This window comes from Corvus hawaiiensis, chromosome 9, assembly GCF_020740725.1.
Source record: "Corvus hawaiiensis isolate bCorHaw1 chromosome 9, bCorHaw1.pri.cur, whole genome shotgun sequence".
NCBI lineage: Eukaryota > Metazoa > Chordata > Aves > Passeriformes > Corvidae > Corvus > Corvus hawaiiensis.
Genome location: NC_063221.1, coordinates 17,412,663 through 17,438,152, shown reverse-complemented (window position 1 = coordinate 17,438,152; position 25,490 = coordinate 17,412,663). Strand labels below are relative to the sequence as shown.

The window sequence follows — 25,490 nt, the reverse complement described above, 5'->3', positions numbered from 1 at the left end:
AAATAACTGGCTTGCCATTTCTTTAAAGGCCACCATTGTCCTAGATCCAGGTAGGGCACTTATGTTTTGTATCACTCCATCTGCACATGGAGCCACAGCCATTTCACTGAGAAAGCCAATCAAGATCTGAATGGGAAAGAGGGGCTCTCAGGCATGATTTGAAGGAAGAAATGACAGACTGAAATGTCCCAGGAAAAGCAGGGAGATTGTTTCAGAGAGCAGGGCTGGACAAAGTGTGACAGCTGAAAACTTCTTTTGGTCTTATCCTGCTAATTCTGATTATGACAGGTTTTTAATTTTTATTTCTGAGTCAGTCTCCATGCTTAGCATTTCATGCTTGTGGAAATGGTGGTGAGCAGAAGAGGCAGAGATCATAGAAGCAGTAAAGCGCAAAATTAAGAAAATAGGAAGAGCTAAAAAGATTAAGTGGACTAGCAAAGACTAACCCCTGCTCCCAGCCCGCCGGCTTTAAAGATCTGAAGGTACTCAACATCTCAGCAGTGATTCCTACCTGGTGCTCTGCTGAGCTGGGCTCTGAGTATACAGATCCACATTACCAGCCATTTCATTTGACTGACACAAGGCTCTACCTTCAGCTGGCCAAGTAATGCACAACCTTATTCTTGTTTCTGCTAAAATAAAGCCCTGCCCAGGAAAGCTGCCAGGTGAAGGGCAGGTTTGCCTGCAGTTCAGTTTATGGCCTTCCTACCATCTCATATGATGCTGTGTATTTTGACTTTAGTCCTTTATTGATAAGTAGAGAGTGAACCAGATTGGCCATCTGTTTGTATATCCACTGGATGATATTTGAGTACTCATGAAAACTAGGTCTTCTGTGTAATCAAAAGACGCCAGCATGTGTTGTTCCTGCCATTACTTGAAAAACTTTGCTGAGCTGCAGTGTGATAACACACGCTGCTTACAATGCACACCATCATGGCTGCTGCTCTTGTTTCAAAATACAAAGGTACTTGCTAAGAATGAGGCTTCATCCCCCAAATTTTTAGAAATGGAACTGCACATTGGGTGACTGACATATTATCACAAATGAAATAAAAGAACTGGCGAGCACATCGTGGAGTTCTGGATGTAATTAGAAACTACTGGTTATCTAGAACAGTCATTCCCTCCTTTTTTCAGCACAAAGACAAGGTAAGGAGTGACTTTTCTCCAGCCAAGAAGTTCAGAAGTTGGGAGAATCCCAGCCAGAATAGGCTGGCTTGCAAGGCCTCCAGGAGTCACTGTGCTTTTAATACAGAGGCTGCTGTGCCAGGTGTTTGAAGACAAGCATAATAGTGAAGTGTCTTCAGAAAAAGTGGTAGTATGTGTCTGGATAATTGTTTATAATAGAGTTATATAGTGGCAAAGGAATTTTTTAAAAAGCAGGAATTTTTTAAAAAATAGATGGAATTACAAATGAACCTAGTAGGGACAGAGTTTTGCAATGCTTTTTATATTGGAAAAACATGCTTTTTTTCTTCAATATCTTTGGGATTGTCAGTAGAAATGTATCTAAAGGAGGATTGTCTGATAATTTGGTTAGGTTTTCTGAAAGCTTGGACAATTTGTCCTGGTGATGGGGCTGCAGACTGAACTGCAGCAGTCTGGTAGTGCAGGATCACAGCCCTCGGGTGACAGGCTTCCCTCTCCTCTCTGCAAGTGCAGAGCCTCTGAGTCCCACAGCCCATGGCTGGCTCTCCACAGCCAGCTGTGGGCATATGCAGAGCAGGCCCTTGCCAACATCTGCCTGCAGGACAATAAACCAGCTGCCAACACATAGCCCAGTTTTGCCTGGAAAGTCAGCCTCACCGCTGCTCCGGTGGGCACACGGCACAGGGGTGGCACTAAGGGGCATGGGGGGTGGCAATGGCAGATCGGGGCTGACAAGCCTGACTGCATCCCCAGCCCCATCTTCCTGCCCATGTGTCCTGGGTGAACACCACAGGCTGAACTGTTCAGCACTTAAAAACACTCTTGAAAACCAGTGGCTAGTAGCCAAGAGAAGTGACTCATATGCACCCTTCTCTGTATTTAAACTGGAGTTTTCCCCTTCATGCTTTGCCCATTTCATGAAGCCAAATGGCCCTGTTTCTGGACAAGGGAAAGCCAATTCCCTGCCTGTCTCTCTCTTTTATGTAGCCATCCACACTTCTTCCCAAGTAACTACCTCATCTGCTTCTTAATCATAGAATCATAGCATAGTTTGGGTTGGAAGGCACCTCTAAAGGTTATCTTGTCCAATCCACAATATCAAAATTCCCCTTCATCTTAAATTTGCTTAGGAGAAAAATTTGTCAGCCCGCTCAAGGGACGGAAGTATTTCCCAGTATGGAATCTTCTCACTGTTTTCTGACGAACCACTGGCGCACTCTATTTTTGACACCATCTCTTTCTTATGTTCACCTTCTGCTGGTGTTCCTTTTGCACCTGGCTCCCTTGGACTGAACTTGGACACCTGCTGGACAATGTCACACAGGCATATATGAGATGCACAATATGGCTGTTTGAGTGAAAGAGGGAAAGTACTGGAAATCATCTCAGAATAAATGGTCATCTTTCAACCTGGCCAAAACCATGACTGTATTGGAGGGCTGATATTTTCTAAAAATTTTTAATGATATGAGAATAAGGATAACAATAAGGTTGAAAAATATTACATATTTGGCTACGCCAGGTTATGGAATTTGAAAAATTGAAACTAAAATGCAGTTGTAAAACCAAACAGGATTGGTTTATCCTGTGAGGCATATGGCTGCATTGCTATTGCTTGTTAATGTAATCACTAATTCAGTTCTCTGAGCCACAAATCAAAATAACAATATTAGTTTATTTAATTGTAAAGGGCCAATGTCAAAACTCTGCAAGTGGAAAAAAACCATTTTTCCCCCACAGCCTCTGTTTTCTGGCATCTCTTTTATCACATGGAGTAACTTGGAATTGGTTGACTTGTGCTTCTGCCTATAGGTTATAGTAGGATAACAGAACAACTGGGATTTGTATTTGCCCCAAACTGAGCTCTTTTACACTTATAATTCCCCTCCTCTCTTTTCTGTCCTGCCTCAGCATATCCTAGGTGGTCAGAGCCAGAAACACCAATCTAGAAAGAGCTGCCCAAAACACTCAGACTTGAGCCTGGGGAAGACCAAACCTGAAACAGTGGGAGAGGTCTCTACTAGAGAAGCTTGAAAGAGAAGGTGTAGAGAGGTTTAAATTAAAACCCATTTGCGTTACCTTTAAACACATATCAAAACAAGTGAAGAAAAAGAACAAAACAAAAACCAAACAAGCAACCCAGCATATGTTCTGTAGGAGGTAAGTCCTTCACACTTGTGTTTGCCCTGTCAAGAAGGGAATCTTAATTGGATCTGGATCTGCCCAGTTCCAGGTGTCTTCTCTCTCAGGTCCCCAGAGCCATTTGTTTGTTTTGCTGGTGTGCCTCAGCTTGGCAAAGTATCTTGATTGCTAAGTGAATGTGGATTCAGCCAGCTCTGACCAGCTCTGGCATTTGAAAATATCCTTTTTTCTTCTGCCTGAATTTCTCTGCCAGCTGCCTTCGGGTCAGGATTTCCCAGACAGCAGCTCTTGTTATTATCTGTTTTCACTTACCTTTATGTTTACCAGATTGGGCTGCTTTTATCTCTATTAACTCTCCCTCACCGTGGAGCCCCAGTATTACACTCCCTATGTGCCTTGGCCAGTGGGTCAGAGCAGAAGTAAGTAAAGAGATAACAAAATCACCTTATTAAGGAAACAGTGAGGTCTAAAATGCTGGCCAAAAATAACACAAGTGATGATCTCAGGGAAGAAAATAACTAAAAGGCCAAATGAAGGTATTAAAAATCAAAGCTTAAAATAATTGACAGCTCATTAGACTAAATCTGAGCTCTGCTAAAATTCCCCACCAAATGAAAACTCTGGTATGAAAATAGTGCTGAACAGCTGAGAGCAGGACAAGCTGGCCTGATTTTTTCTGGTTTCAGAAGTGACTTGTTGCTAAGAAGTGCTTTCATTTGTAACCTGAGATACATTGTACAGTCATTTAGACCAGAAGGTCTGATTAAAAATGCATTTAAAAATATAAAGGGGAAATTCTCAATCTTTAAAGGGCCATAAAGCTATTCTGAACAAGCACCAAAAGATCACTTCCCATCTCCTCCAGTTCTTGAAGACATGGGGAGGAAATCAAATACAGGAAAGATGAGCTCGTATATCTCTCTCTTCTTTTTTTTTAATTCCATTCTTGATTAAGACCAATATACTTTCAAAGGTAAGAGATTACATCTAGTTCTAGTTAAAAAAACCCGCAGGTCTAGTCACTTGTCGGCTCAGTGTTCAAGAAATATTTAAGGATATCGGTGGCTTTTCAGTTAAAGGAGAAAAAAAAATTCTAATGGATTTCGGAGTGAGGATCAGGGTCAGTTCGCCTTCTTCCTCAGTGTGCTGCGTTCAGCCTCTAGAGCCGCCGTGGAGGAATCCGTCCCTGCGATCCCAGCGGTGTTGCCCAAGCTAAAGCTGCTTTCGACTTCTTGGTTCCCTCAAGGGCTCAAGATAGACAAATAATGTAACTTTCCTCCTTCCCCAATATGGTGCTTTAATAATTAAGCCACGCAATTTGAACTTGTCGCTGTTTTACTTGGCTCTCGCACTACGTTCCTTTTACCTGCGCACCGAGAACGCCCCACGGGCTTTACCGCCCGGCGCTTCGCTCCCGCCGCGCCGCTCGGCCCCGTCCCAGCGCTACCGCGCAGCCCCGGCGGCTCCGGCCCGCGGGCACCTGAGCGCGGCGGCTGCGCGGGGGGCGAGCGGGCGGAGCCGGCCCAGCCCGGCCCTCACATGCGCGGCGCCGCGGGAGCTATTGGCCGCCGCCCCGCCGGCCCCGCCGCCGCCGGCAGCCGGTGCTGTCCGCACGCCGAGCCATGCGGGTGCGCGCTGCAGGGCGCTGCTAGGAGCCGAGCCCGCCCCGCCTCTGCCCGCCCGCATGGCAGCGCCGCGGGACTGACCGCCGCGGAGAAGCTCTGCGCCCCCGCCGCACGCACGGCTCGGCTCGGCCGGGCGGCTCTCGGGGTCCGCAGCCCGCAGAGCCGTCCCTGAGGTGAGGCGAGCGCGGGGCCGGCGGGAGGCGGTCGGGCAGGCGGCGGAGGGGCCGCGGGGAGGGGGCGGCATCTTCACCGGCACTTCTGCCGCTCCCTCCCCGCGCTTTCCGTCGCGCTTCTCTTTATCTTTTTCTCCGTGCAGACCGGCCTGGGCCGGTTCGCTGGTGCTGCCGCCAGCGCCGGTGTGCCTCGGGGACGCAGCTGCCGGCGGGACCTGGGGGCGTCTGCGCTCGTCGCGGTGTTCTCCCGCGGGATGCGCATCCACGCAGGACGTGCCCGCATGGGCGGGGGGCCAGCGGCCAGAGCGGGGCCGGCCCCGCGGCGGGTCTGGGAGTACAGCGTGGTGCTGGGGAATGCGGCTGGAACTGCGAGCCCCTTTCGAGGCTAGTGGGGTTGGATCCGGCCCCTGTGGGGGCCGCCAGCTGTGTGGCTTTTGTGTGGGGTTAGCTGTGCTTCGTGTTGCAGCACACGCAGATTAAAGGGGGCCCAGCCAGTCAATAAAGCACATCTTCAGGGCAGAACTAGCCCTTGTCAGATAATAATCTGTTTTTTCGAGGCGCGTCTCCTCCCTTCCCCCTGCTCCCCAGTACGTGGCAATACCGATTCCTGCTCCTTTAGGATCCCTGAGCTTGGCACAGCAGCTCTTGTCTTGTAACCTCCATTTCCCCCCGTCACAAGTGCTGCCACTGCTCTTAAACAAACACGAATTCAGACGCAGAAGGCTTGTGACTTGCTCAGCATCCTTTAGGGGAGCTGGTCTGCGGTCACTGGGGGGGATTCAGGCTCTGCGTTTACAGCACGCCTGCAGCCCATGACACTTTCTCCTGTGGACGCTCCCAGTGTGTAAAAGCCATGAGGTAGGTTACTCAGACTTGAAAATGGAGGACGGTAGTGGTGGTGGTGTTGTTTGGTGGCTAAGTCTTAGCAGTACTTCCTGTAATGGTGGTGCTGAAAGTGATGTTTTACTTGACTCAGCTGCTGGTGCAGGGAGCACTTTGGGGTACCTGCCACTCGTAAGCATTGGCCAATTACAGCTTTAAAAAAACCCCAAACACTATAGGGAAGTATTTTGGTTTTTTTCAGCACTATGTCTGTCACCATGAAAGGAAAGGGTAATATTTTCTGCCTCTAAAACTGAAGTGGGGGAATGGCTATGCCCCCTTGTTTGGAAGAGAGGGTTTTAGGATGTGAGAAATTTGCATGAACAGGGCTGAGATTTTAAACCCATAGCTCTGAGCTATCAAAAAAGCACTCTCATGCCAGATGGGGTAGCTAAGTCCCTTTCTCTGTGTTGTTTTTATTTCTTTTATTTCTGTTTTGTTTGTTGGTTTTGGTGGTGGTGTTTTGTTTTGTTTTTTCCCCTCACTTCTTCCTGGAGGCAAAGGAAACTCCTTTTCTTCAAACTTAGGGTAGGGTTAGTGTTGTGTTATTTGCTCTTGATTGCCATCTTAAATTAATTTACCAAGCCTTACTTGGGGCCAGGATCCTATTCGTTCTTTGTGCTTTACAAATGCCTTATAAACCTTTTATTGTTAGTTGAAACTGATTTATGAGGTCCTGACCTAGGAATATGCTTCTGTGGCTGTATCTTCTTTACACAATTTTTTCCTGTGTCTCTAGGCAGGCATTGCCTTTATAGTAAACTCATTTGGTGCTTTGCCTGTATATTGCTTAGTGTCAAAACCACTTGTCTGTTTGCTGTGTCTGTTTTCTTGCACATAATAGCAGGGAATATTAAATAGATGCTGTTATTTGTGATTACTTCAGCACAAAAGACTGAAAGTTTACAATGGCTATGTGAGGTTGTGTGGGGAAGGGAGCAGCATTAAGCTGTCATTTGTTTTGTAAGATCCAGGTATGAGCAACAGATATCTCTACCAGTCCTGACATCCTTGAGGGGATGGTAATCTGTCTGGTGTGTTGAGATCTGGAAAAGCATTTCTAAGCAGCAGTACCAGCAACGGAGAAAGTCCGTGTGCTGCAGTCAGTGGAAGGTAATTATTAATAGGAACCAACCCCTATAATAACAATGCAGAGGGAGTGAAAGCACTTGGGTGCTTGCCCTGGAAAGATTAACTAGTGAACATTGTACTAACACATAGCTGTACACCTGAAATACAGTTCTTGTATTCCAGTTCTTTCTTAGCCCTTTGTGCCTGTTGCCTCCTCTTGTGTAGCAGTACATAGGTGGTGGTACAGAGATACCACAGCTCTGCCTCCTGTTTATGGACAGTTTTCTTGACTGCGTGCCTGGACAGGGAGGAAAAAAGCTAATGGTGTTTGTGCTGGGATTGCAGTAGGTCCTGCCGGTGACAGGAGGATAAGAGAATAAAAGGCAGTGGAGAAAAGGGTATGTCCACCCCTGTGGTCAAAGGCACTTGCAGCTACATATGTTGTGGCTTGGTGCAGTTTTATAAGAAGGGACTGTACTGAAGTTTCCTGCATTGAAGTTGATTCTTTTAAATTCTCTAGGTCTTCCCATTCCTTCTGTGTATTGAGGTCCCATTCAAAGTCTGTTAAAGCCAGTGGGAGTAAGTGGAATTTGAATCAGGCCCTGTGCTTCTGGCTGAGTTTGTTACCTGCTGTGTGTTCTCTGATGGCACCAGCGGCTGTCTCAGGTCCTGCTTCTGCAGCATACTTGAGGGTTGGCCGGGGATGCCGTGCAGGCAGAGTGCTGACTCAGCACCGCAGCCCAGGGTCTCCCTTTGCTTTCTCCCGCACACCGAAGAGCCAGAGGGGAGTTTTGATACAGGTACATGGACACTGTGATCACTGAATTAGTGTCCTGAGGCTTAAAGCACCTAGTCTGTGTCGGGCTGCTGACAGCTGTTTTGCTGAGAAGTAGCTTGAGTCACAAATGGGGGAACATGAGGGAACTCAGTAAACAAGTTTCTCAACTGGGTGCCAAAAAAAAAAAAAAAAGGAGTTCCAGAGTTAGTATTTCACAAAATAATGAACTCAGAAGGTCTTCATTTCCTTTCAAAAAAGCAATGTTTATCTTCAAATTAATTCATGAAGTTGCTGTAGATCCCTAAATATCATAAAACACAATTAGCAATATTTGTTATGCTCAGATATTACATATAATAGCACAGTAACATTAAGTGGAAAGAACAAAACATGTTATTTCAGTTTCTATTTGCTATTTAAATTTTTCCATTTCTTGCTAGTATTGAAATAGGGCTGCACAGTTCTCCTTTTGTGGTGTTTTGGTTTTTTTTTTCTTTCCTGCTTTTATTTATTTATTGTCTCTTGGTGGTGGGATGATTATATCCTAACCAACATAAAAAGAAAAAGCTATTGCTCTGTTAAGAAAAGTGGAAACATTTTTCCCCAGAAACCTTACATTTAGATAAAGACTTGTCTGTGCTTTTTCATAACTGACATTTTAAGCATGTTTTTTTTAACAAACAATGAAAAGTCGGTGGACTTCACCATGCAAAGACTTGTGTCCATGACTGATTTTCCATGTATGTATAGTTCCATGAGTCCACATGCATGCATGAGGCTCTCTGGGGTCACGCTAGTGGTGCTTGATCTTGGAAGTGTTTATTCTTGGCTGTGATGATGAGGTGCTGTGGGTCTACACAGGGCTGAAATACGAAGAAATATGTTTGTGAAATGCAGTTTTCTAGCAGCTACTAGCATTATAGTTTGTGAAAGCAATTGTAATCACTGTTTCAAGGCTATCCTGTGCCTCTCACCTTGAGAGCACTTTGAGCTATGTTTTTTAAAAGTGTGACTTGCTTGCATTGGGGATGGGTTTGGCTCAAGATCTTTTGGTCTGAGCAAATTGAGTGCAATTTTCTTTTAAGCATATAACAAAGAATAGGTACCAATTGCTTGCCAGACAATTTCTCTCCTCAGAGATTACAAACAAATTTAGGAAAGAACAAAGCCAGGATTTCTAGTGTTTAACTTCTTGAGCATCGTCTTAGGTTTGGCACGTTAAAAAGAAAAAGTGCGTCACAAGTCAAGTTGGCACCTAATACTGTCAGTAGTACTAATTTCCACATCATTAATTTTAACTGACAGTGCTTCAATCTTTCTCTCACCACGAATTTATTTAATTAAAAGAATTGAAGCTCTTTTCATTTATTTCTATATTCTCTTCAGCCGTAGCAAGAACAGGTTCTTGTCCCCCTTCAGGAAATGGAGAGGAAGAGAAGTGAAAAGACATTCACGTAGCAGCTGCCAGAATGTTCAGGGAGATATCCTTGGAAGGAGAAAACTTGTTTTCTTGAAATCAAGCCAGCAAAATGCCACTTTTGCCCAACACTTGGAGGCAAGCAGTAGTATGGGAAGAAAATATGGCTGCGCCAAGGACTTGTGTGTTAGAACTGTTTTAAAAGAAAAACCTTCGTTTTCCTTCTTCTTCCTTTTCAAGTATAAATCAGGATACAAAACCACATTGTTCATGTAGCCTCAAAACTAATTTTCCTTCTTTCCACTTGAGTTCTTTCCTCAGAAGTGATTTGTTCCGAGACTGAAGTAGTTGCGACATTCAAGACTTGAGAAGCAATCGTGGTGTAAAATACAGCCACCCTTAGGGGAGGAGGAAGGATAGTTGTTGCTCAGATATTTTTTCTTTTCCGAGGCCCTTTTTTGTTGAAGGTAACTCTGATTAAGCAGCAGAAAGAAATACGCAGGCTGAAAGCATGTGACATCCAGCAGTGGGTGAGGCTAGCATTTGTGTTTATTCATCGTGGTCTTGCATTTTGTATTGTGTGATCAGTAGAAGAAGGAATAGTCTGGTTCTTGAGATCTGCCTTGCTCCTTGTTAGTGTTAAAAAAAAAAGAACCCTCTGTATGTGGTCTTTTTGTCAGTTAGGCATCTCTCCTTTGAAGACCAGAAAATTGCAGTGGAACATTTCTCAGAGCTAAGGGGTGGGCGCTACAAATAGTTAAATGCTGTTGTTACCTTTTCCTGTCAAATACCTCTCCAAACTGTTTGCTGTTCATATAAATTTGAAAAAAAAAAAAAAATTGCACAATTCTCAAACTGGAGTTTCAAAATCTCTCTGTTAATTTGCTCAGGATTTTTCTGTCTGAATCATAATTCCTGTTGATTTCCCCTGCATGGGATTTCCCCTGCATGGGATGGACCATGGATGAGGCAGACCGAAGTGTCTGTTGCTGTTTTAGATGTCTCACCTGTGACACTCGCATGGAGCTGGTAAATATGATGAGACCATCTGCTGGAGACCAGTGATGCTCAGGATGAACCTCCTCCCTGCATTCAGTATGTAAAGATACACAGAGAAAGGAAAAAAAAACCCAACATGAAGGCCCTTCGTAGTCCTTCTGATGAAGCAGTGAGTTAGGCTCCTCCCTGTCCTCATGCAACCTCATGGCTACAAAGTCACAGCCAAGGTATAGATAGGTTTGTCTTTTTTTCCTCTCTTGAACTTTATTCTTTATGAGTCAGCATTGAGATAAGTTTCTTTATAAAAGGTATTCATTATTGCTCTTGGGTCCTACAGAAGCCAGGGTTGCCACACCTCTAGTGTTTTCAAGTCTGGCCAGTGGCACAGATACCAGCATGCCTGTTAAAAATGAGGATTTTTTTGTGTGGAAAAAATTTTGAAGAACTTTACTTTCACTGCAGTGATTGTCCAACCTGGGATTATTGCACTAAGGAGAAAACAAGTGCATGGGATGAGTATATGAATATGATGTCTGAATATCTACCTGTTCTTCATCTGTTGGAAGGAAAGGAAGCTTACATGCTTTCAGCTGGTATGAGAACTTGTATAAAAAATGCTGACGCCTGCAATTACCTCAGTGTGCAGGCTTGCTGAATCTTTGTGTGCTAGGAACAGATGTATTTTGATGTGTGCACATAGAAAGTTCATTTTTTTTTCATGTTGTGCCAATGAAAGGTATGGTTTGTTGTCTGTCTCATACACTGATTAAATAACTAAGCTTATACAACACTGATTTGTTAATCATTGAAAATAACCTTTCGGTTCAAGAGCTTCCTCTGTGAAAATTAATATTTTATACAGAAGTGTTATGTAATAGACATTTTGTTGCCTTTGCAGTCCTGGATGGAGGAACACAGTGTTAAGTTGATGTCGTTTGGATTGTTTGGTATAAATTTGTCCCCTAAGCCGATGCAAATATCAGTGAATAATGGCAAAAAAAAGTCTGCATTGCATATTTGTAAATGGTGGTTTGTGTACAGATCATGGAAAGGCAGGATAGCAGTGGCAGTCTCTGCATTAAACTTGAGTGAGCAGTGTTAGAGGTAGTGCACTGGCTTGCTTTGTTTCCAAGCACCACTGTGGTTACACACACTTTCCGCATGCATTAGCAATTGCCTTCATCAAAGATGCACGGAGGAACCAGCCTTCACAGTTAATCTGACTGGTGTTTAAAAATACAAACTGAGAAGTCCACATACAGGGTTCCTCTCAGTGGCTGCCATCCAGAAACTTATGTACTTTCTGACTAATTAAATTAAGAAACAAAGCCTAACCTACCTAGCTTAGCAGAGGAACTGACAAAAGGGAAATGAAACTTTTCATGTGCTTGAGTTTTTTAAAGTAATGTTTGCTGGTTTATAACCCATACTAGATTTCTTCACAGTTTTCCCTTATTGGTACTGTTAGCAGAGAGAAAGGGAAAACTGGCTTGATAGATTTGCTCCTCTCCTTTTCTATCCTGACAGCAGATCTGTTGGTTCTGGAAACAAGGAACTGAAGAAATGCAGATACATAAATGCTTGTTGGTGCTGCAGAAATTGTGAGTTTAACCAGTGCTGGTGTCCCAATGAAAAGTGGGTAGGAAAGTGTCTTAACAGAAGAATAATAGAAGAAAAGTGTTCTTGAAAAAAGGAGTAGACTGAAACAAAATCGTGCTAATAATAAATCAGGAAATGAAAAATGCACAGGTTTGGACAAGATTCTATTTCTAGTGTTTGAAACTTGTATTTATGCTATGTTTATTTTTAGTGAAAGTTAATTAGGGATGTACCTAGATTGAAAAGTGAATTTAAGAATGTCTTTATAAGCACTGATCAGTTTAGCCCAAACAAATTTTAAAGAAAGAAACCACTGAGGCCAGAGTTACAGGAGAGCAAAGACAGTAACTCCTGAAAATAAAAACATGAGAAACATGCAAAAATACAAAAGAAAATAGTAAAAGTGAGGCAAAGAAAAGAAGATAACAAAGCTGTGGAGAGAAGTGTGAGTAAGTATAAAATCATAAAGCATGAGGTTATATATTCTGTTCTACAAATGGAAAGTGTATGAATTCTGTTTGTTTGAGTCTGCCTCATTCCAGAAACAAGACTTTCAAGCTCACAGTGGAATGGCCAAGTTTTTCCTGTTTGGAGTCAGCTTTGAAAGCAAATTATTTGAAAAAATTCACTGCAGGAAGTGTAATGGGTACCTGAACCTTACAGGTTGAATTGGTACAAGCCTGGTTTTGACTAATGGTTTTGCACGTGCCTCGTTTGTATTTTAAGGCTGTAGTCTGTCCATGTGCACAGTGGCCTGGAGCAGCCTGGAAACAACCAGTGTGCAGCTGGTCAGTATGAGGAGCAGAGTGCCCCTTCTCTGCTGTTTCTTTTATATATGAAGAGGATGATGGCCCTCCACACTCTGACAGCTGCTGCTTTCTGTCACCTCATCCATGTTAAGACTTCTTCAGTGTCTGATTATTTACCTGTTTGCTGTCTGAACTTGTAAAATCTTAGATCTGGCTTGCTTATCTGCTAGAGAGTGTAATACCAGAGCTACCAGCAGCAGCCCCCTCTCTTACTGCCTGTGGGTCGAACAATGAGTTAGCTGTAGCAGTGAGAAGTTTTGCCTGCTTGACCAGCAAGGTTTGATTTGTTGATGTCTTGGTTATATTCCTGCTTTCTGCAGCAGAGGAGAGGAAGTGGGGAGAAGTTTGCACACAGCCTCTGGCTCATGGATGGGGGAAGAGGAGGTGGCCACCAAGAGAAGGGAGGAATTACAGTGAGCTTGCCAATTAAGGGGGGTGTTGGGTGTTATGTGAAAATCTGCAGCAAGGCCCTGGAATGGACAATGAACTCTGCAGGGAGCAGCAGTGGGATCCTGTAGGCTCCCATGTAGCAGGAGCAATGCCTAAGGTGCTTTCCGAGGGCAGTGTGGTTTCAAGACCAGCTGGAGCAAATTTGAGCTTGCACTGCTGTTGAAAGGGGAAGTCCTGCCTCCCAGCCCACCCTGTACTTTGGGCAGGATGCCTCTCCCAGGCACACACCATGGAGAGAGCAGGAATGTTAAGTAGCAGGGTAGCCACAAATCAGCTTCAGCTGATTGCAAAACTTGACTCAGAGATAGCAGCAACATCAGGTATTTATCCAGTTAGATTACATGCTACTTTTGACAGTATTTCTACAGTAGGTATCTGTGCTGGGGTTTTTCTTCTCCCTTGATGGCATGACACCTTTCCTGTCTGGTGGTTTGTTGTTTTTCTTATGCAGCAGTAAGGGAGGAAGATGGCATTTTAACTGAAGAGATTGTCAAATGTCTGCTGTTGTCTGGGTACTTGGAGATATATGTAGAACTGAGAATTATTCAGTTCTGCTGAAATTAAACCCCTAATGATGGGAACTTCTTCACTTATTTAATTAGCTGAGGTTGTTGGTGGGTTTTTTTCCAAAATCTCTACTTCTTCCCATTTCTTCCCCAAAATACTTTGACTTCCTTCCTTTTCCTTTCTTTACAGAGTTCATTATGATTTGTTCTGAGTGCATTGTTGGGTTTTCTTTCACTCTGTCAACAATGATTATTTCCCTGTTAAAAGCATCAGAAGTATTGTTCTCCTTAATGGAAAAGATGTTTGATCAAGTGACTGTACAAATGGAGGCAGCCATATGTAGGCTACTGTATATAGGACGTGGCATTTGGAGGTTGCACGTGTTATGCCTGAAGTGCCAAGTGCCTGGCTGTGATTCAGATTAAATTGGCACTGGTTGATGCCAACACCCCAGTGTAAATTTGGTGTCTTTCCCTATGCTGTAGGGCCCTGAAAGAAAAGTACTGAAGTGAGTGAGTGCCAGAGGTGACTAGGTTAAAAGAGAGGTGGTGCCTGTGCTCCTTATTTAATCTCCTTCATAGCCACAGTCCCACATACTGACTACATCAGTGGGTGTGTATTCTTGTATCAAAGCAGACGTTTCTGTAAGAAAGATGCTGCTTTGTTTTAATAAATTGAGGTTGTCACTTCAAAAGTGGGAGAGGGAGGTGAAGGAAGTAGCATAAAGTGAGAGTTTGTCAAATGGGGTTTGGAACAAAATGCATGAGAGTTTTTGTGGTAAGAACTGCAGGGAAGAACCCTTCACTGGTCTTGCCACTGCCCAAACATCTACTTATGCACTGCTGTGATTGCTTTTTCTGCTTTTAGATTGATTTTTGGTTTGGTTTTTGTTTTCTTTTGTTTGTTTTAAATGAAAATTTTTTAAGTGTTTTGTTATTTGTTTCCCTTTACATCTCCTCCAGGTATGATCCAATCCATGTGCTCAGCCTGTTGTGGGAAGGGGAGGGTGGTGGTGATGGACCTCAGCAGTCTTTCAGATTGTGATTCAGCACTTGAAGACAAGCTCTCCTGTTCTTCATGCCTTACCAAGTGTGGTGGTGGTGCTGTTCAGCTCTCCTGGCCCCTTTCCTTAAATGCTGATACATTCTCAAAAAACACAGTGCTTCTACTTTGAAGGTGGGAACTGCCTTTGCCTGCTGTTTTCAGAAATGGTTTGTTGCCTTTGGAGTGGCTGCTGAGGAGGGATTGGAGGGCATGAGCTCTGTTTAGGCCCTTCTTACGTGTCTCTCTGAACTCTTAAAAAAAAAAGGTTACAGAAGCAGCCAAGGTGAATGGCCCCGTGGCTATGAGAACATTTTCTGTTAGACCTCAAGTATGATCCAAAGGTCTGTTCTGAACCTGCGTGCAATAGACCTTGGAAAGTATCTAGTTGCAGGTTTTTGCCTCCATGTATTTAAAAACAAGAGTCTCTGAAAAATCTAGTGCTGCTTAAAGAGACTTACTTCTCCTGAGACCACTTGACCACCCTGAGCCCTTTGAAGAAGAAAAGTCTAGGAGGCATATTTTATTTGAGGATTTGACACAGTTTTCCACATCTCCTTATCCTGAGTCTCTGCCGCTATGAAGAAACCTGGAATAGCAGGTTCCTGCTGACCTTTAAAATGATCTCAGTGGAAAGCCTGACACAGGGCTGTTCTTGTGTGCTTCTGAGTGCCAGTGGGTGCCAACCCTGAAAAAGGCTTCGAAAAAAATTAGGGGGAGACATGGCGGGGGCTTGGATTGTGGTTTTTTTTGCAGTGGTTTGGGAGCAGCTGAAGTGGGTGATCTGCACTGCCCTTGGTGCTGGGTGCAGACCCTTGTGGCAGAGCATCTCTGCTGTGGCCACTGCTGGGATAGAGGCAATGGGCTGGGGTCTGAAGCAGGGGATGCAGCTGGTTGTCCCTTGATGTGGAGCATTTTCTGCTCTGGAGGGCTGCTCCTGTACCTGTACCATGTACCTGGGGTTTGCTGTCCTTGCAGTGAGTGCCCGCTGCCCTGGTGTTGGCACCCTGGCACAGTGTGCTGTGGTTGGCAGTGCTAGGAACGCCTTGGGCACACAGTGGTGCTGCTTGGGGTGCAGCCCCAGGGGCAGAGAAGGGCAGGGAGGCAGTGGCAGCCAGCCAGCTGTGCACCCAGAGTCCTGTAGAATCCTGCCTGTTGCTAAGGGACTCATTTTGGATATGGAACAGCATTGGTTTACATAGCAGCTTTCCCTGTGTTTGTTGATTGGAGGCAATTACTGTAAAATACTTGATTTATAACAAGGCATACTTAATAAGCAGCAAACTAAAATAAATATTCATGAATTACCTGCTGGAGTCTTTTTGCTGAGTTGTTGCTTTCCATCTGTGTGCTCTGCACAGCCCTGGAGCCTCTGCGTCTCTGGAGGTGAAGGCAGCCATTCTGGGTCTTGGCTGGTGGAAGTTTTGGGCTGACGAAGGAGAGGGACAATCCCACTTCTCTATTTTGTTTATCCGAGAGGATAGAGGTGTTTTCCTGGGATTTTGCAAGTAGTTCATTTGACTCAAGGTGGTCTGCTTGCCTGGCATGTGGCCGTAATGCAGCAGTTGAAGTGTCATCAAAGTGTCTGTGTGGAGCACATGCACTGTGCAGCTGCCATGTCACTAGGGTCTGGTCTGGCTTTTGTGGTGGTGTAGGGAGGTGATGATGTAGAAATAGCAGTGCTCTTGGTTAAGTTAGGATGAGCCAATATGTTCAAGAATGTGGGAAATGACAAATTGCTCATTTGGGATCTGCGCCCTTCAAGAATAGGACAAGTCATTTAAAGTAGTTCCAAAGTCATTAAAACAAGGATCTGCTCAGTCTTCCCCAGAGATGAAGCACTGTCAGCAAAAGGATGAGTAACCTTTGTCTTCTGTGTTGTAGAGTGGCATTCCTCTGACCCCCGCTACCATGACTGCTTTATCTGGCCAGTTTCATTCACAGCAGTTTGTTTTTATATAGGAGGAGTCTGTGGCGCTTGTCAAAATGAGAAAGTGATCATCAGAATCTGGCTTGGTATTCCTGCTGCTGGAGCCTTCAGGAGCCAGCGCTCAGCCCAGCTGAAGCCAGAGGAGGAAGGTGGAGAAGCACAGCCTGATCAGGTACCGAGCCAGTCATGGGAAAAGTTGTCTGATGCAGAGTTAAGTTATGGATGACCATTAGTTCTAGAAGTTACATTCTTTAGAAGGTCTTGTTAACATGTGTGATGCAATGGAGGTCCAGTAAGGACAGCCACATCTGTGGGCCTGGCATGGGTGCATGTTATATATCTGAGTTCTGTAACCGATCTGAGGTGAACATAAACAAATGCAACGTTTCCTGGGGTATTTGATTTGCACATCTAATGTGCAGTACAGCTCAGTACATGTTTGCACAACCATTTTCAGGCTCCATGTAAGTTGTAAAGAATGGGCTAGGAGTACTCTTAACAAATGTTTGAATGTTGAAGAGCAGTTTGATGTCTTGAGGGAAGGTTTTTCCTCAGCTTTATTCTTTGTTCTAATGGGGAGACTTAAGTGCTAGCTTTCGATGAGCACTATGTTCTGTGGGAACCATAGAGCACAGAGAGGTAGCAGACTGATGGGTTTTAAGACAAAACCAACTGTTAGCTTGCTAGCTGTGTTTTTATTTGCCAAGATGTCCATAACCATTCCTGGAAACTGGTATTTATTCTTGCATTCATATCTTTCAGATTGTCATACTTGAGAAGATTTAGTTAGGTTCATCTTGTATGAAGACAGAAGTTCAAGGTTTTGATTTATTGTATTCAGTTTGGGGTTTTTGTCTTACATAACTGTACCTTCTAGTTTATGTGGAACTCCTGCTCTGAGGACCATGTTTTGAAAAGACTTCACATATTTTAATGCAAAGTACCTTTAGAGATCCCTTAAGAACAGGGCTGCTACTTTTGTGGGCTTGTACAACGTTTGGGATGGCAATGGCATGCAATTCACTTTTAGAGGGAGCATTTTTTGAAGAGGCACAATGTTTTTTCACCTCAAGGGATGCTTTCTCTCCAGAAATACCAGTATCTGTTGCTTCAACTATCTGAATTTATTAGTTACATTTTTGTTATCTTTTTATTTATTGACCTAGGTGGAAGCAGTGAGGGTTTGTTTAAAATCTATTAAGAAAATTATTCCTAATCTTGTAGAGGTAATTTCTAGCTCTGATTATATCTTTCCTGGTGTGGTTTTTTTTGTTTGTTTGCTTTTTGGGTTTTTTTGTGTGTTCGGTTTCGTTTTGGTTTTTTTTTTGTCTTGTGAAATAAGAATCAGCATTATTTGATTCAACAACCAGCTTCCTGCTTCCCAAGGAAGAGATAGTGGCTCATTCGCCTGCAAACATCCCTCCTGTGGAGAGTCTTTGTTGGGGAGTTAGAGGAAAGCTAGCAGTTCCTAGTGAAATAGCTGCATAGCAGGATGAAGAGGGATTACTGAAGCATTACTAGGAAATTCATGGCTGTGTGGAAGACCTTATGTACTCCACAGACAAGCTGACCTAAATTCTGCAGCCAGGCCTTGCTGGTTTCTGTGTTGATGTGATGTGGCAGGCTGGATAACCTGCAGCAGATCTGGGGGTTAAAAAAAAAAAAAAAAGCAGGGGAAGTACAGAGAAGATTTATATTTGCGTGGAAACACAGACAGGCAAGTCCTTAAAAGTGTGTTGAATCTGTCCTAAATTTTTTATTTTCTAACCCACACTTCTCTATTCTTAGTATTGAGTATTTTTTACATAGCCAGGATGAGTCTGTATTACAAGGATGCTCATTAGGAGGAGTGGAAAAGTTGTTTACTCCTGGATGGGGAATACGTGGATGGTCTTGCTCATAAGAGGCTTTTACAGATGGCTTGGAGTTCTGAGATAGGTTTTAGCAAAGAAGTTGTGCTAAGTATCTTATCAGTAGTGAAACAGTTAACACAACTGACACTTGAACTCTTGTGGGGAATAGGATTAGTATCCACTTGACATAAATGGAATGGCTTATGCTTAAGTTTCTAGGTAATATTTGTTTCTCAAGATTATACATTACACAAAACATGACACAAAAATCCAGATAAAAGACAAAATGCCAGGTCTGTCAAAGTCAAGTTGGTCAGTCTGACCTGCATGCAGTGTTTTCCTGGTGTTACTTCTTGTAGTAGTGTTGTGAACTTGCAGTTTAGTTTCTGCTGGCACAAAGTGGTGTGAGGGCAGTTACTGCTTCCTGCCTTTTTCTGTACACATAAGCTGGACTGATGCAATGCTCTCCTTTGCTTTCACCCTTCCCACTTGCACACTTTTGTTACCTGGTCTCACCACTTTTTTCTCAGGTTTCTCTCTCTACTCATGTGGAAGGAATTTTTTTTGCTAATACTGCATACACCATGTCCTGTGAAAGGAATGGTTTATGCAGGCAGAAGAATTTTGCAATCACTAGAAGGGCTTTTGCAGTAAGGTTTTTGCTGGCACAGTTGGGAAGCAAGGAAAAAAATACTGGCTGATACAGTTAAATGAACAAAATGTTGAAGTGTGGCTAGGGCCTTTTCTGTGCAAATGTTCTGGTCTGGTTACTGTGATGGAGTGTGTGTGTATATTTATAATACATTTCTGTCTGGAAACCTCTTTTTGTGGGAGCATAAACTTTTAAGTCTTGAATTGTTTTAGAGGAATATCTGCAGCTGCAGCATCCTGAAGTGCCAGGGGAAATAGCGATATTCTGAAACATTGCTGGCTTATTTTAGATCGCATTTCACTTGATGTGCTTTTGGTTTGTTTTAAGAACAACTTATCTGTATAAGCTATTTGTTTACTATACACACATAATAAGCAGCAATGCCGACCTTCAACTGGAAGCCAGGATGACTGCTGGTCCTGTTGCCCCACTGCCAGGAGCAGGTATGGTGAGGGGATTGGAGAGCAAGGGCTGTTTCCCTTGTGTGTTTCAATACCAGAAGCAGTAATTAGAAGCTTATTAACTGACAAATGAATTAAATTCTCTGAAATTCCCTCCAAAATGATTAACTGGCTTTTGCTTGCAACAATGTTATTGCCAAGGCTACCTCAAGGCAGAAGCAATGTTTTCTTTAGTGTAGATAGAGATGTCATTTTGAGTACTTCTTTGCAATGAAAAGACCTTCTGTGTATCTAGCTCCATTGTTACAATTTTTGTGTTGGTTTATCTTTTCTTTTTTCCTGTCCTCCCAGCAGAATTTTCAATGTTATCGGTAGAGACAGAAACTAAAAAATAACTGGAAAATAGCTGGAAAATAGCCCTACTTTGGTGGGTTTTTCACTGTTTTTGCTCTCCTATTTCTTTGCCTAGACAGGAGACTTGTCCACTACTGATAGCAAAAGCCAGTCCCCACAGCCACGGGTCAGTGAGCTGAGCTGCTTCTAGCCAGCTTGTCCTTCTGGAGCCTGAACCCAGCCCGCCCGCGGGCGGTGGCACCGACACAGCACGGGGGAGGAAGGAGATAGCACTGGCGGGGTTTGTTGCCAACTTGCTATAGCAGAGAAAAATCTGAGCAGGGTCAAAATGCAGCACTGCTGTCTTCAAACCTTCCCTGGAGTAATGTCTTGTTGCATGGTTTTGTGTGCATAGACCTGTTTCCTACTGGACATGTATCAAATTCAGTAGGCTGCAGTGTTCTTAGCTGTGTGTTTCAACATATTACGATGTTGTTTTGAAATACCTACCTGCTCTCACTTCATGACTGGAATCTCTGGAGGTGCCTTTTGGATAGATGGGAAGTGATTCTCAATGTGTTGCTCACTCAAGCTTTGTCTGTTGTCTCTGGTAGCTGATGCTGTTTTGAAGAAGGTAGCACCATCACAGAGTGCTTGTTCTCTCAGAGGCTGAGCAAACAGTGGAGCACTAAATCAGTGTAGTGAGGTGCAGCATCAAAGAGTAAGGTCTGCCTTTCCTTGTCCATACCCAGTTTGGTTTCAGGAGAGGTGAAACACTTCCAGCAACTGAGAAACCACAGGAGAGATTGGACTGGAGAAAAGCTGGTCTTTCCAGCACCAGGTTTTCCTTGTGTAGATGGGCCTAACACGTCTCAGAATGCTGTATTTGCACATGATGGTGAAAAGGACATACCATAAGATGTTGGTGACATTATTGCCTTGCACCTCAGATAGTAAAGATGGGGGGAAGAGGGAGATTTGCAAGGGAAAAATGAACAAACAGCTCTTTGTTGCTCAATTATTTTAGTGCTGCTGTGGTTTAGCTGTTATATTGTGTTACTCTGTCCACAGCTTTTTATGGGCCTCTTTTAGAAAAATTTTAAATTTACATAAATAATACGTTTCTCTAGTTTTATTTATTATTTCAAGTGCTAGAATGTGCTTACAATTATAACATTCCAGTGCCTCCAGTAATTGGATATATAAAATTCTGGCCTTTGTTACTGAGCAATGGGCTCCCACTTTCTGCTTATCTGACGGCATTTCATGAAGTAGCTTTTGCTCAGTGTATTACTGGAAACATGGAAAAGTCTTCTATGTGTAATTAGAATTGTTTTGATCAATAAAGCATCAATCTCTTTTCCATTCCATTAACTCTTATATTCTGCAGGAGCTGGGCAAAAAAAGCAATTTTTTTTTTTCTGCTCATAAACTGAATCTGCTAACTTTTGAGGTAAAATGTTTTTCCAGGCAGACTTCAAAACAATTTTCATGGGCAGTTCAAATAATTATTTAAGGAATGTAATGATTGTTAGTATTACTGATACTTGAAACATTGGGGAAAAAACAGTTCTATGAAAATAAATTTTTTAAGAAAGTAAAGCCCCCCATACAGCCCCTTCCCCCGGCCCCATCATGTGCTATTTTGAAGTTCTGTGATAAAGGGGAGCACTGCCCAGGTTTGGGTTTGGTTTGTTTTTTCCAATCTTTACTATGAAGGAAGCATTGTAGTTTGGGGCTTTAGAGGCAGAGCTCAAATGCTACCCTATTATTTCCCCCCAAAAATCCTACCAGATTGTTGCTTGCACCAGAGCTGCACTCTGGCATCTGGCTGTCTGGTTTGGCAGTCCCACATGCTTTGACCATGCTTTAGCAGGTCGTGTGTTTTGGTGACTTGCTGCGTCCCATGACACCAGGCTGAGATGCTGGTAGTGCTGCCAAAGGCTGGAAGCAGCAGACATTCCTCTGCCATGGGTGGGATGGGGAGGACTGTGGTGCTGCATGGGTTTTTCTTTAGATGCAAGAAGCAGTGGGCTGTGGTAGAACCAGACAATCACCTGTCAAGTCACCACCTTTTGGCTGATAAGCAATGGCTGTGTTTTCCTTAGTCCGTGTGCTCCCTAATCCTTGGGCAGTCACTGGTTGGTGGTAACTTGCAGTCAAGTCCACAGCAATACCAGCTTTTCCTTTTAAGTTCAGGAAACTGGATGGGGAGCTGCAGGTAACCTCTGCAGGATCTGGGTGAGTATTTGTGAAGACAGAGGTGGGTGATGATGGAGCAGGGAGATATCAGAAGGGAGAACATGGAATGTAAAGCACTGCTGATCTTGCAGGAGTGTATTGGCCCTCTCCTCTGGATAGTGCTGTCCTGGTATGTGTATTTAAACTGAGACAATTTGGAATAACTGGCTGTCAACTTGTTAAAATAATCAGGTTGCCAAGAACTCTATCATTTTGTTAAGCTTAATTTCAGATTTATTGCATATTTTTTCGCCTTTAAGGGAACTAATTCAGGGGATGCAAACATGAGGCTTAGCACTCACGTTCTACTCCCTGCAGTTCATTTAAATTTTCTTTTAATTTGCCTTTGCACCCCTGCTCTGTCTCAACCAGGGTTCAATCTGAAGGCAGCAACTGAGAAATTCTTCCCTTCACTGAAAGAGTATGTCTAGGTTGTAGGAGATGGGAAAATGAGAATTGGAGCTCTCATCCATAAACATTTACCAAAGCTTATTTCAACAGCCTCTTCTGTCTTTGTTAGAATAGTTGGAGGTATGCCAACCTAAAAAGCCCCAAACCTGCTCTGATTTGACTTTCACCTAGATCTTTATGTATAATATCCTAATGAGGGGCAGGGCTGCTTCTGTTTTCTTTGTATGTTGGATAGCACTTTCATACGTTGGTGTTGGAACTTGGGTGGGTTTTTTGCAGTGTCATTGAGTTTCTTTTCCTTGTGTAGGTTGTTCAAATAGCTGCGCTAGTGGGAAGGCAAACACTTGAAATGGAAAAATATGATGAGGCAGGGGCTGTCAAGTATTATGCATCAATTTTGTACTTTGCATGCTGAGGTCCTGACCTACTTGAGGTCTCTAGGTACTTCTGCAGTGTAAGTGTTTAGCAAAGATAAACTGCAGTGTCTGGCAGAGGGATCCAATGTGCAAGGACACCTGGAAAAACCACCTTTAATCCTTTCCCTGAAATGAGCTGGTTTCAAGGTTTCTGTTTTTTTCAGAGAGGTTGGACAGGGTGCTTCCATTCAGTGTGTGCTGGCATGATATTCAGTGGTCAGCACCTTGTTTTAATAGCTGTCAACAAAATAATATTGATAGACCTGATAGACTTTTTTCCCCTGCATGTGTGCTGGATTAATTCTTTGAATGTATTTTTTTTCTCAGAAATAATCAATATACCAAGAAAAGCTCCATTCACCCATAACATCTAGAAAACAGCAAAATGAGCAGAAGACCAGAAAACCCCCAGATATCCCTAAACAGCACCAACAAAATGAGCTATAATGTGGTCAAGGAGAGAGCTGCCTGTAGCCAAGGGCACTTGCTAAGAGGGAGACGCTTATGAAAACCCACCATTTACCTTTGATTTTTGGATGAGGGCAAATGTAGTTGTGTTCTCTAAATAAATGTTTGGAGTAGTTATGTTACTTAGTGTTCCTTATGATATTGAATGGCTTGTTAATATTAATAGTTTCACAGCATGTCACAAAAGGCCTTGGAGTTTATTCTTGGTTTTCTAGGTAGTCTGATTACAGATGATGGAACTAGACAGGCTAAAGGGTCATGGCGTTTTAGAAAGAGACTCTCTAAAGAATATCTCAAGGACTTTTTAGAGTTAGAGGTGTCCCCAAGATAGGCTGTTACTGGTTGATCGAGGCCAGGGATACGAATGTTTCTTGCTTATTAAATGCCTCAAACATGAATAGATGAGTGCATGGTTAAAAGGCTCTGTGGATCAGCACTGGCTGAAAATGTTTTCTGAGGTTTGTATGGGTTAAAGGATGTTACTGATGTTTCTTGACACCTTTTCTGCAATGTCATCTGCCCTATTAACAGCCTGTTTAGGGGATGGGCTTGTTTTCATTCTGTACAATTGGAGTGCACATAAGGAATGTGCATCTTGTTTTCATAGCAGTCATAGACCAGTCCTCAGGAGCTGACTCACTGCTATTTTGTAAGCAGGGTTTGCCTTCCTTTTATGCGGTTCTGCATTTTTCCATTCCACAGTCCATGGTAATTTAGATCTTAAGTGTGCTGGTGTTAAAAAGCCTGCTTCCTGGAGTAATCTTAACCCCAAGTATGTGGTGTATACTTGGCCTAATTTGATACTAACAAAAATAATTTTTGATTATTTCACTTTTTTTTAGTTGGGCCTTACATTATGTTACAAAGGCACTTTCCCTGCAGCTACCATGGTCATTAAAAAACAAGTATTAATGATTTGGGGGGACTTGTATTTGGTCTGTTAGTTATTGTTACACTGTCGCACTTGTACGGGCTTGTTTTCAAATTTTCCTGCACAATATGTGACTTTCTTGAGTTTCAGATTAATTGTCTTGTTCTATTTGCATTTTAACTGAGCTTTGCTATTGGGATGTCATGGTAGGGTGGGACTGGTGAAAATGGGCCGCTGTAAAGATACAGAAGGAAGGCCATGGCTCCCTATAACTCGAGCATTCAAGTCAGAATTTCTAGTGTGTAGCATACCTTGAATAACACTGGGTTCCATTACTGACTTCCAAAATCACTTAAACTCACTTTCACACTTTAGTAACACTTTATTCATGGCAGGTCAGATATTTTCCTGTGACTTTTTATTACTTGCTTTTACTTGGCTCAATTAGATTTTTTTTTTTTTTTTCCACACTGGCATCTTTGGAGGAAGTAAAGTGCCAAAAATCTTCAGTGCTGTCATAATTTTTATTTTTTAATGAAAAGCTTTTCTGAAAAGATCTGTGCACCAATGCATAAATTAAACTTTTTCCAAAGTTTTGCTACCTCTGTAATTTTTTTTATAGCTTTCCTAGGTAAAAGTTGGAAGATCAGATTGTTTTAATTGATGTTTTTGCAAAACTTGTGTGGCTGGAAAACTGACAGGAGTCATGTGAATTTCGTATTACTTCTGCCTGATTAAAATCAACAGCAGGACTCTGGGCTGCTACTAGAAATATTTCCAGAAAAACCATACGGGAGAGACTAGGGGAGATAACTCAGCAGAGACTTTTTTTTCCTATTCCTTGTATTCTGTGGTAGCTCCAAGGCTGAGCATAGTAAAGGGAAAAGATGTAAATCATTCGTATGGAAAAAGGGTGGAGCGATACCGGTTTTCCTGGTAGTAGCCTGGAGGCCGTGGAGAGGGGAGAAACAGTAGGAAGCTTTTGGTTTCCTGGGTGGAGCTTCACATCTGCCACTGTTAAGTGGGAGCCTGATGGGAAGGCATCGGGCTGGTAGAAAGGCAGCACCTTCCCTGGCAGCTGCTGGACTTCAGCCTGGGTGTTCCTGCAGGAAACTCCACTCTCTCGTTCTGTCTCTGGTACGTTTTCTAAGCCTTGATGTCATCTTGTTACTGCTGGCAAAAAGTTACATGTGTGGGAGATATGCAAATGTGTTGTAATGTTCTGATATAATTTTAGCAGAGGAAAAGAGCAAGCTCTGTACATAGGTA

The 25,490-nt window shown here is 43.2% G+C and overlaps 1 protein-coding gene across 5 annotated transcripts in view; it reads left to right on the top strand.

The window, feature by feature from the left end:
* The first annotated feature begins 4,915 nt into the window (after positions 1–4,915).
* The window catches only part of LRRC8D (leucine rich repeat containing 8 VRAC subunit D), a 53,408-nt gene continuing 32,833 nt past the window's right edge, over positions 4,916–25,490 (top strand). Inside the window, exons 1-3 of one of the 5 annotated variants that reach the window (XM_048312703.1) lie at positions 4,916–5,092; positions 14,567–14,780; positions 16,608–16,747. The gene's annotated coding sequence lies outside the window, so the exon portion shown is untranslated. Of the gene's footprint in view, positions 5,093–5,758; positions 5,951–14,566; positions 14,781–16,607; positions 16,748–25,288; positions 25,359–25,490 lie in introns of those variants that run through there. The other 4 variants (XM_048312702.1, XM_048312704.1, XM_048312705.1 and 1 more) reach the window with 4 other exon arrangements.